Below are 14,073 nucleotides of genomic sequence, written 5' to 3'. Positions count from 1 at the left end.
AGGCCTTTTGCACAGTTTTAACAAAAGGAAAGTAAAAATTACAGACCCAGATTCTTTTGTATTCTAAAAAAAAGAAAAAATGCAAAGTCAGCAAGAATGTGTGTGTGTGTGTGTGTGTGTGTGTGTGTGTGTGTGTGTGTGTGTGTGTGTATAGCGTTACTGGTCTGTGGTCTGCAAAAAGAGCTTTCTCCCCCTCCCCTGGGAAAACAATAAAAAATTATTTGCCCCTGTATCAAATTTAGGACCACTTACCAAAATGGCTAGCTTGGCAGATGTGGCTGCTTAGCTGGGAGCTCAATTGTACAACTCACTTGTAGCTCAGCATGAACTCTCCTCATAGACAATAGACATTTGTGTTCACACATTTGAAAAATGAACTTACACAAACAACTGCAATTTATACTGTTCCTTGAAACCATAAAACATTAACACTTTTAAACTAATGGGTTTTGGGCTACCCTCAAAATAAAGCTTTGTGTTTTCTGCTGCTGCTCTTTATTTCTAGGTTACTGAAGACCATCTATAAAGGGAAATTGTTAATAGCAGAGAAGTTGTGAGAAGTCAATCATAAAAGCTGCATGTTGGATTTTTTTTCCCCTTCTTTTGTCCCCATTGAATTAAATATTTTTTTTTGTTTGGGTGAGAATGTTGGTTTAGTTATTACATAATTAAAAAAATTCTCCTCTTTTCACTGTTAGGCAGAAAAGATTGCCTGAGATACTGTTGATTAAAACTATTTTAGTATTATCATCTCACCGATCAACTGGACTAAGGTTTATTTCTGAAGACCTGAAATTTACTGCTAGATCTAGATGGTAAAGGTTTAGGAGGATGTATGAATTAGTAATATACCAAGGAGGATGTCATTTCCTTAGAAAATGCTAAGAGGACTAAAGCATAAGAACTTAAGGCTCGAGGTCTTGGAGGTTTCAATTCTGTTGTGCTAGCTCAACCTCATTTCCTAAACTTGCCTCACCCACCCATCCACCACAGGTCCTTATTGCCTCCACCTGCAGGCTCGGCCATTCTCATTGCCTTCTACAGGACATTTATCAATGATTTTAGCTGCCTTCTCCCAGTCCAGAGTGGATTAGAATGTATAAACCCTCATGGACATGAAGTATGGAGTAGATGTTTAGCTATACAGCTCCTGAGACTTGGGACTTGGTTCCCATGGTTGAATCCTGGGGTCTGTGCTACTCAGCTGTAATTTGTCCCTTCACTTCCCCATATTGGCCCAGTTATAGGAACTGGGCTTCCGCCCTGTTTCCTACTTCTGAGAATGTTGTTCAGACACTTAATGTAGACATTTCAGGAGTTCCATCTCCCAATTTTGCCTTTTTTGTTCCTTTACCTGGGATTGGAGACTTACTCTGCATCTCATAAGGAGAATGTTTTCTTTTTATTTTTCATTCCAATAAATCTTTATTTATAAAAACAGACAACAAGCTGGATTTGGCCCAAGGATACAGTTTGTCAATTCTTGATCTATCATATCCTGGCCATATATCTCCAAATTCTTGTTCTTTGCTATAAAAGCTCATTCAAATGACTTTTTTGGTGAAACTTAAAAAATATTCCCCATTAAGGTTGTGAACAAAGCAAGGAAGTCCAGTATCACTTTAAGAATTTGATGTTCACTGTTCCAGAGTACAAACTGATGCAACTGAAAAAGAAAAAAAAAAAATCCAAAAAGTTCAAATGAAAAATTTGAATAAAAATAACAGAATTTAGAAAGAAGTTTGAGTATAAAATTAGTATAATGAAATTCGTAGTGTTTATTCAAATAATAATCCTTTAGATAATATAATGGGAAAAATTACAATTTGTAACACAACCAAAAAATAAGTTGTTTGGTAATAAATATAATAAGAAATATTTAAGGTCAATGCAAAGAAGAATTTGAAAACCTGTGATAAATATGAAAGACAACTTGAATTTAATGGAAAAGAATACCTTATTTGTTTATATAAAAACTCATTAGAGTAAAATAACAATTGTATTTTAAATTCTATAGGTTGTATTCATAACAATAAAAATAAAGAATATTTAAATGTGATCTTTTTAGTTGGTAATGCATTTGTTCTGTTCAGAAAAATTTTAATATCAAAAATTAACAATAAAATATTCCTCCTACCCTATACTTAATTCATATAACCCTCTTCCACCAATATAACCCCATTGTTATTATTTTTTCCCTTAAATCATGTCTGTAATACCGCTTTCTAGTTCACTACTTTTGTTCTTAAACATTTTTTATAAGGAATTTTTTTCAGAAGCTAATGTAGGCTCTGGATTCTCTTCGAATAATAATTACAGAAAGAAAGAGACAGAGACACAGAAAGAGAGAGAGAGAGACAGAGAGAGAGAAAGAAAGAGAATAAACTTTTGTAAGCAATAGTACATGTATCTGTAGAGTTTTAATTCAGATTTCGAAACGTGCATAGTGCTCTGATAGCCCTCTGAGTTCCATGGATAGATTTCACAGAAGTCTTTGAAACACAAGTCAAGAATTGTTTGATGTATTCTCTTAATCTTCAGATGAAAATTGGGGGCACTCAGGTGGTCAGGAGTGGGCCTTTCTTGGTGGCTTGTCTAGATTTACATAATTAGGCTTTTGCTCAGAAGGCTGGATAATAGTTCAGTTGACTGTTAAAGGAAGAAAAATACTACAACCTTCTTTATAAGTACTAATACCCTTCACTTACTTGATTGTCCTTTTTTTCTTGCAGCTTTAGTTTTTGATTTTGACTGTTCCCTATAACTGTCTTGATTGCATTGCTGGGTGGATATTCATGTGATCTTCTTAGTCTCTCCATCGTTCTTGTTTGCAGTAAAACATTCCTCTTTACCAACATGATTGTGGATTAAAGTAGATCCCAGATAGGGATAGGAGTTTATCTGATAATAATTTTAAAAATACGTCTTATTTATTTATTTTGAAACAGAGTCTTGCTCTGTCACCCAGGCTGAAGTGCCGTGGTTCAATCTCACCTCACTGCAACCTCTGCCTCCCAGGTTTAGGTGATCCTCTTGCCTCAGCCTCCCAAGTAGCTGGGATTACAGGTGCCTGCCACCATGCCTGGCTAATTTTTGTAATTTTAGTAGAGACGGGGTTTCACCATGTTGGCCAGGCTGGCCTTGAACTCCTGACCTCAGGTGATCCACCTACATCGGCCTCCCAAAGTGCTGGGATTACAGGCATGAGCCACCACGCCTGGCCACAGGTCTTAATTTTTAAAAATATATGCATTGGTGGATAATGTGACTTCCTAGAACCACACAGTGGGTGTATTTAATACATTAAATCACATTGTGCATCTGATTCATCTGCTCAGTCTGCTGCAACAAAATACTGTGGCTCAAACACAGAAATTTACTTTTTCATAGTTCTGGAGGCTGGATGTCTGAGATCAGGGTGACAGCATGTTGGGTTCTGAAGAAGCCTCTTTTCCTGGCTTACAGACAGCTGCCTTCTTGTGTGTCCTCACATGACAAAGAAAGAAGGACAGTATACTCTCTGGTGTTTCTTATTAAATGGTCACTAATCTCATCATGAGGGTTGCTACCTCATGACCTCATCTAAACCTAACTTTCTCCCAAAGGCATTATCTCCAAATACCATCACATTGGGGGTATACATTTTGAATATGAATTTTGTGGGGATATAATGTAGTCCATAGCAGCATCTCTGTATGAAGAATACAGTGAAAGGCTTATGGTGACCAATACTTCAAGAACTATGAGTCCTTCAGCTGCGATTTATGTGCTAAGGAAGTAGGGAAAGGAGGGGCAGATAAAAATCACAGACAGAAGGAGAGTAACAAGGAAAGGATACGGAATTTCTCGGGGTAGAAGTTTATTGGATACTTGCATTGGTCTTAAGAATAATCTTTATCAGAATTCAAAGTCGACATACTGGGGACCCAAACAGAACAAGAATTTGTTCCTCCAAAGATAAAAAACATATATTTTATTTTAGCAAAATAATTTGGTTTTGGATTTAGAGTAAAAAGTAGAAGAACAATTCCAAACATTGCTCTTGAGTGCTATTGAACTAACGGAGTAGTGAAGACAAGTGATGCCTGAAAAGGTTTGTTTATAGTTTAAATCTGAGTCAATCTACCAAAATGGAATTTGCTTGTAATTTCCTTTAACAGGGTATACTTAGTGCTTGGAATTACATTCTGAGCAACTTTGTTTATTGAGTTTCCTTGAACTCAACCCTGTGTGGGTCTTGGACTTCACTGGATAGCTGGGAGAGTTTGTGCTGCTAAAAAGCTGAATGTTCTTTGAGCTGGGATGTTGTTATTTTGACAATATTATTTGCTTATTGTTAAGAGGGTGTTGACAAAAAATGATCTCAAGATAATGGCAGACTAGAAAGAACAGTGGGCTGACCAAAGTGAAATGTTCCATTGCATCTTGAAAGAACGGCCTTAAATTCTGATAGAATTCAAGCATTTCTCTTCTGTGAATATATTTCTTTATAAAATTGGGGATGCACCAGCCTAAGAAATGCAAATCAGGGGTTCTGACTTTCAAACAGTGTCCCCATTACTGGGGAGAGAGTGGTGTAGAGCATGAACCTTAGTGTCAGACAGGAATGAATTGAGCTGTGCCATTTATGAGTGAGTGTGACCTTGGGCAAGTTACATTAACTTATCTAATTAGGCTTTAGTTTCCTAGCTTGGTGCTTATACGGACTGGATGAGATAATGTTTAGAAAGAGCTGTGCATAGGACTTGGTACATTTTAAAGCTCTAAGAATGATAGCTGTTATCAGACTGGTAATTCATCAATGCAGTGACTGACCATTCATGCTTGGAAAGAGTTTAAACATCACTAGCAAGCCCAGTTTTATTCCACAAACTGCATCACTGAATTGTGATGCTAACTTTCTCTTTCTTCCTGCTAATAATTATTCATGACTTTGACTACTGTCTCAGAATGCCAGCAAACAACAGTAGATATGTGTAGATTTTCTCTCTTTTCTGGTAATAATAAAATACAAAAAGAGCCTGAAGTGAAATTCAAATGAGAAGCAGCAGTAGACATTCACCTTTTTTTGGGAAACAATTAATTAATTTTGGTTAAGTATGTTTTAATTAGACCTAAACATACAGAACAAGGATTGCTTATGTGTGTAATCTTAAACTGAGTCAAGATGAAGTCAATTCACTAAGTTTTATGTATTCATCCTATTTAATTGCTATTTGAATAAGGATATATTATTTAAATAGAATTTAATCATTCAAGTTGTTTCTCAAATCAGGGATTTCAGGCATAAATTGAGAGTCAAATATTTCCAAATATTGATATATTGGGTAATTTATGTCTGGTAGGACAGTATTTCAGAGAAAAAAATTAAAATCCAAGATCTTGCAGGAGAAGATTTCTACCTGCCTTCATGCAAAGATCCTATGTTCTTAATGGAAGGTTTGGATTTAGAAAATAAAAAGTAGAATTTCACCCTGAGAGGGTGAAGTAGCCAAGGCAACCACTTCTAATAGTAGGTATTATGACCCAATCTGGTACAGTAGCCAGACCACAAGAGAGGCAAAAATGTTTCATCATGAATAAGGAAGGATAGTTCTATTTTGCTCTATCCTTTACCTATTACTTTCTCCCATCCAGCTGTGCGGCCTCAGATCAAAATTCTACTTTTATTATACTGTAGATGAACCTAATGAGACTCAATAGCTCCATTATGCATTATTTTCTCAACATCTGTTAGCCACAGTTCCTGAACTTAACTTTAAAGCTTTCTCCTTTGCTATTAAAGTCCGATTCATTTGCAATTTTTCATAACCCAATAAAACCACCCCTTTTCAGCCCAAGTTTAAGTTATTTGCTTGCTTGCCTGAGGCCAAATGTGCAGACAAGCTGAACAGTCAGCTAAAGCGTTAACAGGTTATTCTACACTCTGGGTTCATAGTAATCACCTAAAAACACTAGATGGCACAGGAGAGGTATGAATGCAACAAGGAGATCCAAGCCTTCAAACGTGAAATATTTAAAAAATTTTTTTAAGGTTTAAAAGATCAATAATTTAGGATATTCTTGTATGTTCTTTCGTATTTACTTTCCTATTGTTGTCTTGAGCTTTATCCTTGAGATTTTTCAGAAATGGTTGATGTAAGGTAAAATTCTCCTATCTCACTTGAAAGCAAACACTTAAGACAATTATTAGTTGAGTAGTGCCTTTATTTATTCTTTTTAATTAATTACAGAAAACAGCCACACTCATAATACACACCCATCTGCATACTTACATAGTAATGCATACTGTAAATATATATGTTCGGTTATATATGTGTGTGTTATCTTTATGATAAATGAAATATTCTATATCAGGGCACTTAGTGATAATGCACACAATGGTATGTGTAAATGTGCACATGATTCTATTTATTTTTCTAATTATGCAACTAACTAGAGTTAAATAATGAGAAATACTTTTCCAAGAAAAAGCATCTAAACATAGAAGTCAATGTTATGTAATTTCTACTTTTTCTCAGCTTGTAATGAGTACATGTATTCCAAGAAGTTTCATATATATTGTGTTTATTAAACACGAGTTTATTTTATTATTTTCTTTAATGGGAAAATTATAAGCTATGAACAGGAAAGTATATTAAGCAAATAGTGAATGTTAGGACTCAAAAGTGGTACTGATTACAGCAAGAGTACTGTTAACCTTAATTACAGAAATTGTACTCATTTATAAGGCACATTGTACACATGAAGTCACAGGGTAATCAATGGTTTGCCACTGAATAATCTCTGAAATTTAGTGGAGCTAAAAGTGCAAACAGGAAGCTTACAGTTGTTCATGATAAAAAAAAATATCTGCACAGGCATCACTATCAAAGAGTGATAGATTCTCATTTTTAAAAAATAGATCTGTATTATTTGAGTTTTTGTTTTGAAACTTCTTGGACAATTAGTGATAAAGTAAGACCTAGAGAAGCAGTTTTAACATTTTGCTCCCCAATATTTGCAATAGACTTATAAAGTTCACTGGAACAAAAATTGTTTTATTATTTGTAATCTGGGAGAAATATGACTTACCTTAAGTAATTGCTTTGAGAATTAAATATAATGCATGTAAATGTATATATATTTAAATAACCTTAAGCTGAGTAGATTAACAAATTTATTAATGAATTAGGTCCATGAGAAATAAATAAAACTAACTAGAAATACAGAACCACAATATCATCTCCAAACAAAGTTTAAAAGAAAATCATAGAGGCCACATATTTGTAATAGTCATCTGTAAAGAACTGATCTGACTCAGTGGCTTACTCCTATAATCCAAACTACTCCAGAGGCTGAGATGGGAGGACGGCTTGAGGCCAGGAGTTCCAGACCAGCCTGGGCATTGTGAGATTCCACCTTTAAAAAACTTAAAAAAAAAAAATTAGCTGGGCATGGTGGTACGTGCCTGTAGTCCCAGCTACCCAGGAGGCTGAGGCAAGAGGATTGCTTGAGTCTGGGAGTTAGAGGTTGCAGTGAACTGTGATGATGCCACTGCACTCCAGCCTGGGTAACAATGTGAGACAACTTTAATTACTTTAAATTACTTTCAACTTTTCTATATTTTATTTTGGAGGGTATGATTGTATGATACATAATAAAATCATATATAATTTAGTTATCTTTATAGCTAAAAAATTATAGTTATAAACTATTTGGGTAGAGACATCATGCCATATTGGAAAGTGCATGAATTTAAAGTTTCCATGCCCTTAGACAATTTGACATGGGTTGGAATTCTGGTCTCACCACTAATTAACTAGGAGATCTTGGGTACTAAGTTCTACCGGTCTTATTTTCTTATTTGTAACATGGGGTAAATACTGTTTCATGATACAAGGTTGCTATGGGTTAAACAGGATTTTTCAAATTCAGCACTAGTGACATTTGGGCCAAATAATTCAGAAGCTATTGTGGGGGCTGTCCTATGCCCTGTAAGATACTTAGCAACATCCCTGACCTTTACCTACTAATTACCAGTAGTACCTCTTCCACAGTTGTGACAACCAAAAGTGTCTCCAGACATTGACTAATGTACCCTAAAGGGCAAAATTGCCCCCAGTTGAGAACCACTGGGTCAGAGGTAAAACATAATATACTGGCATGAGAAATGACTTGAACTGAGAACAAATAATGGGATTACATGAATATTTAAGGTGAATAATAATAATAAAAAACAGAGTTCCGAAAGTAGACTGAGAAGGATAACCACAGAAGAGCCAGTAGATATTCATGAAAGAATGCAGTCAAAGAAACCAAAAACATAAAAAGTTGTGAGAGAGAATAAGAGGAAGACTCACCATTGAACTGACTTCATTTGTGCTTCTAAGGACACTTTAAATGAGAGATCAGAGTTGGCTTACAGGTGATGGGGTTTTGGGAGCAAAATATGCATAGAGGTTTTCAATACTTTTAATTGTGAGTACTTTTAGTTGGGGCTATTCTTTCTCTAGCTTCTGTATGCTCTATCACTTCCTATGCTTTAGGAGAAAGTAGAAAAAGGGGTCAGAGACTGTAGGTCTAAATGAGTATTTTAAATTACATACTATAAAACATATTATTCTTTCATTCCTTAGAAATTTTTTCGAAACTGACATCTTATGAGTTTACTTAAGAGTTTCTAACTGAAACTATAATTACAAACTATAATTATAAATTATAAACTATAACTATAATTAACTATATAGGCGTAGATCTTCAAATTCCCATCTTTTAGTCAGGCAATATCCCTGTGCCTAATACTAATTTTAGTCAGGTTCAAAAAATAATTCTATCATATATTAATATAAAAGTCTATTGGATATCGTGGTATGACCAAAATGTATCATCTGTTCTTCCTTCTCTGTTTCTTAACGGCAGTGTATGTAATTTAAAATACTTCAGCCTAGGCAGTGTCGTGTGTGTATGTGTGCGCTCAGTTTTAATTTGTGGAGTGGGGGTGGGGTGTGGTTACTTAAAATTCATAATAACCAAATATGGAATGCACATGCTGGAGGGGAGGGGTGGTTGGCTAGCACTTGAAAGACGCTAATCAAAATCCTACACTTTGGAGGTGTCTAATCCAAGCAAGTGTTCAGTTCTCTTCATCTCAGATCAACGCCAGATGGCATGGTAATTAGTGCATTGGATGTAGAAATGTTTCTTTCATTGGCAAAATCAGTTATGTTCAAGATGTGGATCTGGGATTGGCTAGATATATTGATCTGGGGCTCCTGCATGGACAGGATTTCAGAATTTAGTGAACTTGATAGCCTACATTTCTTGAGACTAATTTCTTGGTTTAGTATTCCAGACCCATCTGGTATGAGTGTGTTCATCTGAGGGCTTTTTTTTTTTTTTTTTTTTCCCCCCTGACTCCTACTGAGGTAGCTGAATTCTGCCTCTAGAGTTTGCTTTTTCTGTCTTTCATTAACCTTTTATGCAGGATCCTGTTGAATATCTAAAATTATAGAGAGCTGGTATTTCATCGAGCTTGTAGAGCTGTTTGTGTTAGTATTTTTGTGGCATTTTAACTGTTAAAAGTTTATGTGTGTGGCAGAATGTGGTTTGAACATTTATTTATAACATTATTCTACTCAACAGCAAGGCTGCAGGTAAGAATACCTACCAAAGCTAACAATATGTACCCAAAATAACCCAATAATTGTAAGATACCAAATTGGGTCAGTTTGCTACCATGTGACACTCATTCCTCTGAACGGGAGAAAATAAAAATGCTTATTTCTTTATAGATACCTGAGAAATTTTTGTAACTTAGTGATTAAGATTTAATTCTTTTGTATAATAGTTCAAAAATAATATTTACCTCATGAGTAATAATAGCTAATATTTTCTGAACCCTACACTGAGAATTTACATGTATACCTTATACCTTAACATTTAATAATCACATCTTACAAAGTAGTTAATTATTATTATTATTACTATTATTCCAATTTTTCAGATGAGAAAATTGAGGCACAGTGAGGATAAGTAACTTGTGTGTTCAAGGTCATACGATGAGTAATTAACAGGCCTGAGATGATGAAATCAGGCCATCTGGTTCTTGATATCATGCTTTTAAACACAGCCTTTCAATAGCGTTTAGGTTAAATGAGATAATTTATTTGAGAAATACTTATTAAGATATATATATATATATATACACACACACACACACATATATATATACACACACACTCAAAAATTAGTCAAATATAAATAAGACCAAATATTGGTGTAATATGAAAAATCCTAGGATAATTCAATCTTCATGTATATTTAGGTATATTGACTCCTTTTGTAAGAATGGACCTGCAATTATATTTTAAATTAATTATGGCATTCATCTACCATGCATATGACTGGTTCTAGGAAATCATACAAAGAAATTTATCAAAGAAAGGATGCTTATAATGAAGTGAGCCCTTCCTTATTATGCTACTGTGTGTATCTTTATCATGAATATGTTGCATTCATGTTTTACTTTGGTTTTGTTATTTTTAATCCAGTAAAACTTTATTTTTGAGCACAGTATTTCCACAGTTGAAAAATTCCTCAAGAATTTTTAATAAAATTTCCTCACCCAGCAATGATTTTTGCTCCAAAACTTTTTCAGATCTATTAAAAATTTAACTTACCTTTTTGTTAGAAGTTTTCTATAAAGAAATCTGGACTTTCCCGCTAATTGTCGATCAGACCTTGAAAAGTATAATTGGAAACAAGGTTTTTTTTTTTTTTTTTTCTGTACACTACCTTCACACACTAATTTTTACTGACTGGAGTATTTTCTTGGCTTGGTTTCATTGGAACTAGGCAGGAGATTAAAGAGCTTGCTTTTGTTTTGCATGAAGACAAAATACAATGGGTTTTTTTTCCTGGGTATGTATCAGCTTTAGATAAGCCTTCCAAGATCAAGAATGCTACAAAAGAAGTTAAAATATTTCTTAACCAGCTTTAGAGTTTCCACAAATGTGCTCAATTCACCTAACAGCATCTCAATGGGATGGCCAAGGGAATATGGAGGAAAAATGAGATTTCATTCTGAGTTTTAAAGGCAGGAGGAGGGAATGTTTGTTCCATGTGTTCACTCTTTGGAAAGCAGATGATGGTCTGTTTGTCATTAATATTAACATGAATTAGTGTTGCTTACCTCCCACTGGAGCCCTTGTGATATAAAGACAGGGCAGGCCAAACTTAGTCCCAAGAAAGATGGGTAAATACTCCAGAGGACCTAGAGACCTATTGTTTGAAAAATGTAAACAAGAATCAAACACCAAAGCCTATCAGAATGCGGGAGATTTTTTCACCACTGCCAGTGTGCAGTTTGATTGTGGTAGTTTCTATGCTGAGAAACACAGGGAGGGAAAATTCTTCACAAACAGAGTGTGTAGTTTCCTGTGTAAATTGAAATGATTAACTGTTTTCTTTTTTTAAAAGGTGTTTGATAAATGGTGTATCATGTTTGTCTCAATTTATAAAATAGGAGTTAATTTTTTTTCTTCCTTATGTAGGAATTTGTTGTGTTAAGTTATATAAACTAATAAGGAGAAGAGATCTTCAAGAAACCATCATTTAAATTTGGGAGAAGACACAAAATCCAGGTAGTTTATAATGGTAGAAATGAAAATAGAACTTTAACAGTCTATACTGTCATAATGATAGCTAACATTTATGATCATAGTTACCATAGATTTGGTATTGTTTGTAACTTTAGTTTTTTCATTCATAAGTTTTTTCATTCAATAAAAGCAAACCTATAAATATCCTTGTTACTTTACATTTGAGGAAACTAAAGACAGTAGTGATTAACGTTCTCAAGACCTCATATCTAACTGGTGGAGTTCAGATGTAACCAAACACTGATGATACTACTTTCCATTTAGATAATAATCCTTTTCTGAACAAGTACTGGACAAGTTTTTATAAATTTTTAAATGTTCTTCTGGAGGACGTGACATTAACAGATGACTCCACGTTAGCAGTTACAATATGTGAGAAAGCCTGAACGCTCTGCATTTGTATTAGAAGCTGGTCACTTAATTTCTATGGTCTGTGTAATGTATTAAGTAGGGCCTTGACTTGTCAAATGTAAAGAAATGCTGTTGGAAGATTATGATAAATTCTTAAACCTCATCATTTCAAAATTGAGGCAGATTATATAACTCTAAATATTGAGCACCTAAACTCTCAGTAAACTCTGAGTGTGAAATATATGAGTAATGATTTGTACTTTTGAAAAGTGTTTATTCAAAAAGTTCCAGAGTTAAGATGGCCTACTGGATGGAAAGAGTGGGTTTAAGTGGTCATTGAATATCCTCTCAGGCTTTTTGACTGTTAAGAGGCATAACTCCCTTCTGTTCAGAGCCCTTTGATTACTTCAAAGAGAGGGAAAGCCTCTCTTTGGACTGACACCAATCTCTTCAATTTGTCTGGAAATTTAAAAAGCAAACATGTTTATAAATAAGACAATAAAGAACATTGACAATGTCTGATATTATCTAATTTTCAAATATTAAATAATAATTAATTAATTAATATTGGGGCGCTTACTCTTTATCAGAAGCCCTGCTAGACATTTTGTATCACACAACAAATTCCTGCAAAAAGAGGAAAAAAATTACCTCCTATTTTATATCAATGAAATTTTGTTAATGTGTATAGCCAATCAGGAAATGGTACTATTTTAAATTCTTATTTCACAGAAGATGAAACTAAAGTACATTACTTTCCCAAGATCATAAAGAAGAAGGATGATCAGAGATCGTTTGCATTCATGGACAGCAGCATATATTTCTAAGCCTTCCCCAGGGCCATGTTAACTCTCCCACTCTTTGTTATAATATAGTCCAAAGGATCTGCATTGTCTGGACATTTCAGAGAACATCTTATTCATCTACTATATCGATGATATAATTGTATCAAATTAATAAGAAGCGGCAGTTTGTTTTGAAGATTTGGTGAGACAGAAGGAAAGAGAGGAGCACTGTGAAGATTCAAGTACATACAACATCAGTGACGTTTTTGGGAATATTACAGACTGGGGCATGCTGTGACATTCACTCCAAAATAAAGGCCAGATCTTTGTGTCTTTTCTACCCATAAAGAAGAAGTACAATGCTTAGTAGGCCTTTGATTACTCCAGGGTTCTTGTGGTAAGGCAGCAGTAGGCAAGAATGGAGTCAGCAGGCTGGCAGGGATAAATATTTGACTCTGATCATTAGCAAGAGTCAGGGCTGCTGCTAGACAACATGGAAAGGGAATAATATGCTTTGTATCTAGGTAATACATTTGGGCATCTCTTGTCAATCCCATGTTCCTCAGCCAAAGCTGGAGAAAAGCATGGTAGTTAGAGATTCAGATCAACAGCTTGAAGGTCTAGGTCATGCTACAAGACAATCTGTCTAGCTTATTCTCCTAATATCTCAATTGAAATGGCAAGAGGAATAGGGAGGAGAAATGTGATTTTATTATAAGTTTCAGAAGCAGGAAGATAAAATGTTTGTTTCATGCTTGTATTCTTTGGAAAGCAGGGGATTGTATGTTTGCCATTAGAATTAGGATGAATTAAATATCCTAGACAAGGATGAAGGCAATTTGAATTGGCGGTGGAAAGGAGGATGGTGAGGAACAATTATGGCCTGAAGAACAACAGCAGCAGTGGGGGCTATAGTTCATTCCACTAATATTTCTCTTGTAAGTTTCTCCAGAAAACAAGACCAACCAGAATATGGTGGAAACTTTTTTCAGATAGGGTGAACTTACCACGAGAAGGAGTCAATCTGAGTTCAAGGTCTAGACTGCAGTGAATTCTCCACCCAGATTCCCAAGCTGATGTTTCACAACTCTGTCCCTCACTGGAAACATCATTTGGCCCCAGATAACTTCCTGGTCCAAGCAATTCTTCAGAAGACTCGGTTTGTTTCTAGTTTACAGTGTTTGGGGCCTCAGCTGGGAAGACTTGAAGACAGAGAATATTTTTTATGGCTAGAATCTTGGGACATCTGGAGGCATCTACTCTTACATGTCTGAGAGTTGATGCTGGCTGTTGGC

At 35.0% G+C, this 14,073-nt stretch overlaps 1 long non-coding RNA gene across 3 annotated transcripts in view; it reads left to right on the top strand.

The window, feature by feature from the left end:
* Positions 1-14,073, top strand: part of LOC123573624 (uncharacterized) — a 253,019-nt gene that overhangs the window by 221,168 nt on the left and 17,778 nt on the right. The gene's annotated exons all lie outside the window — the stretch shown is intronic.

Source organism: Macaca fascicularis, chromosome 5, assembly GCF_037993035.2.
Source record: "Macaca fascicularis isolate 582-1 chromosome 5, T2T-MFA8v1.1".
In the NCBI taxonomy this organism is placed as follows: domain Eukaryota; kingdom Metazoa; phylum Chordata; class Mammalia; order Primates; family Cercopithecidae; genus Macaca; species Macaca fascicularis.
Note: the sequence above shows the minus strand (reverse complement) of the source record. Positions and strands in the feature narration are given on the sequence as shown.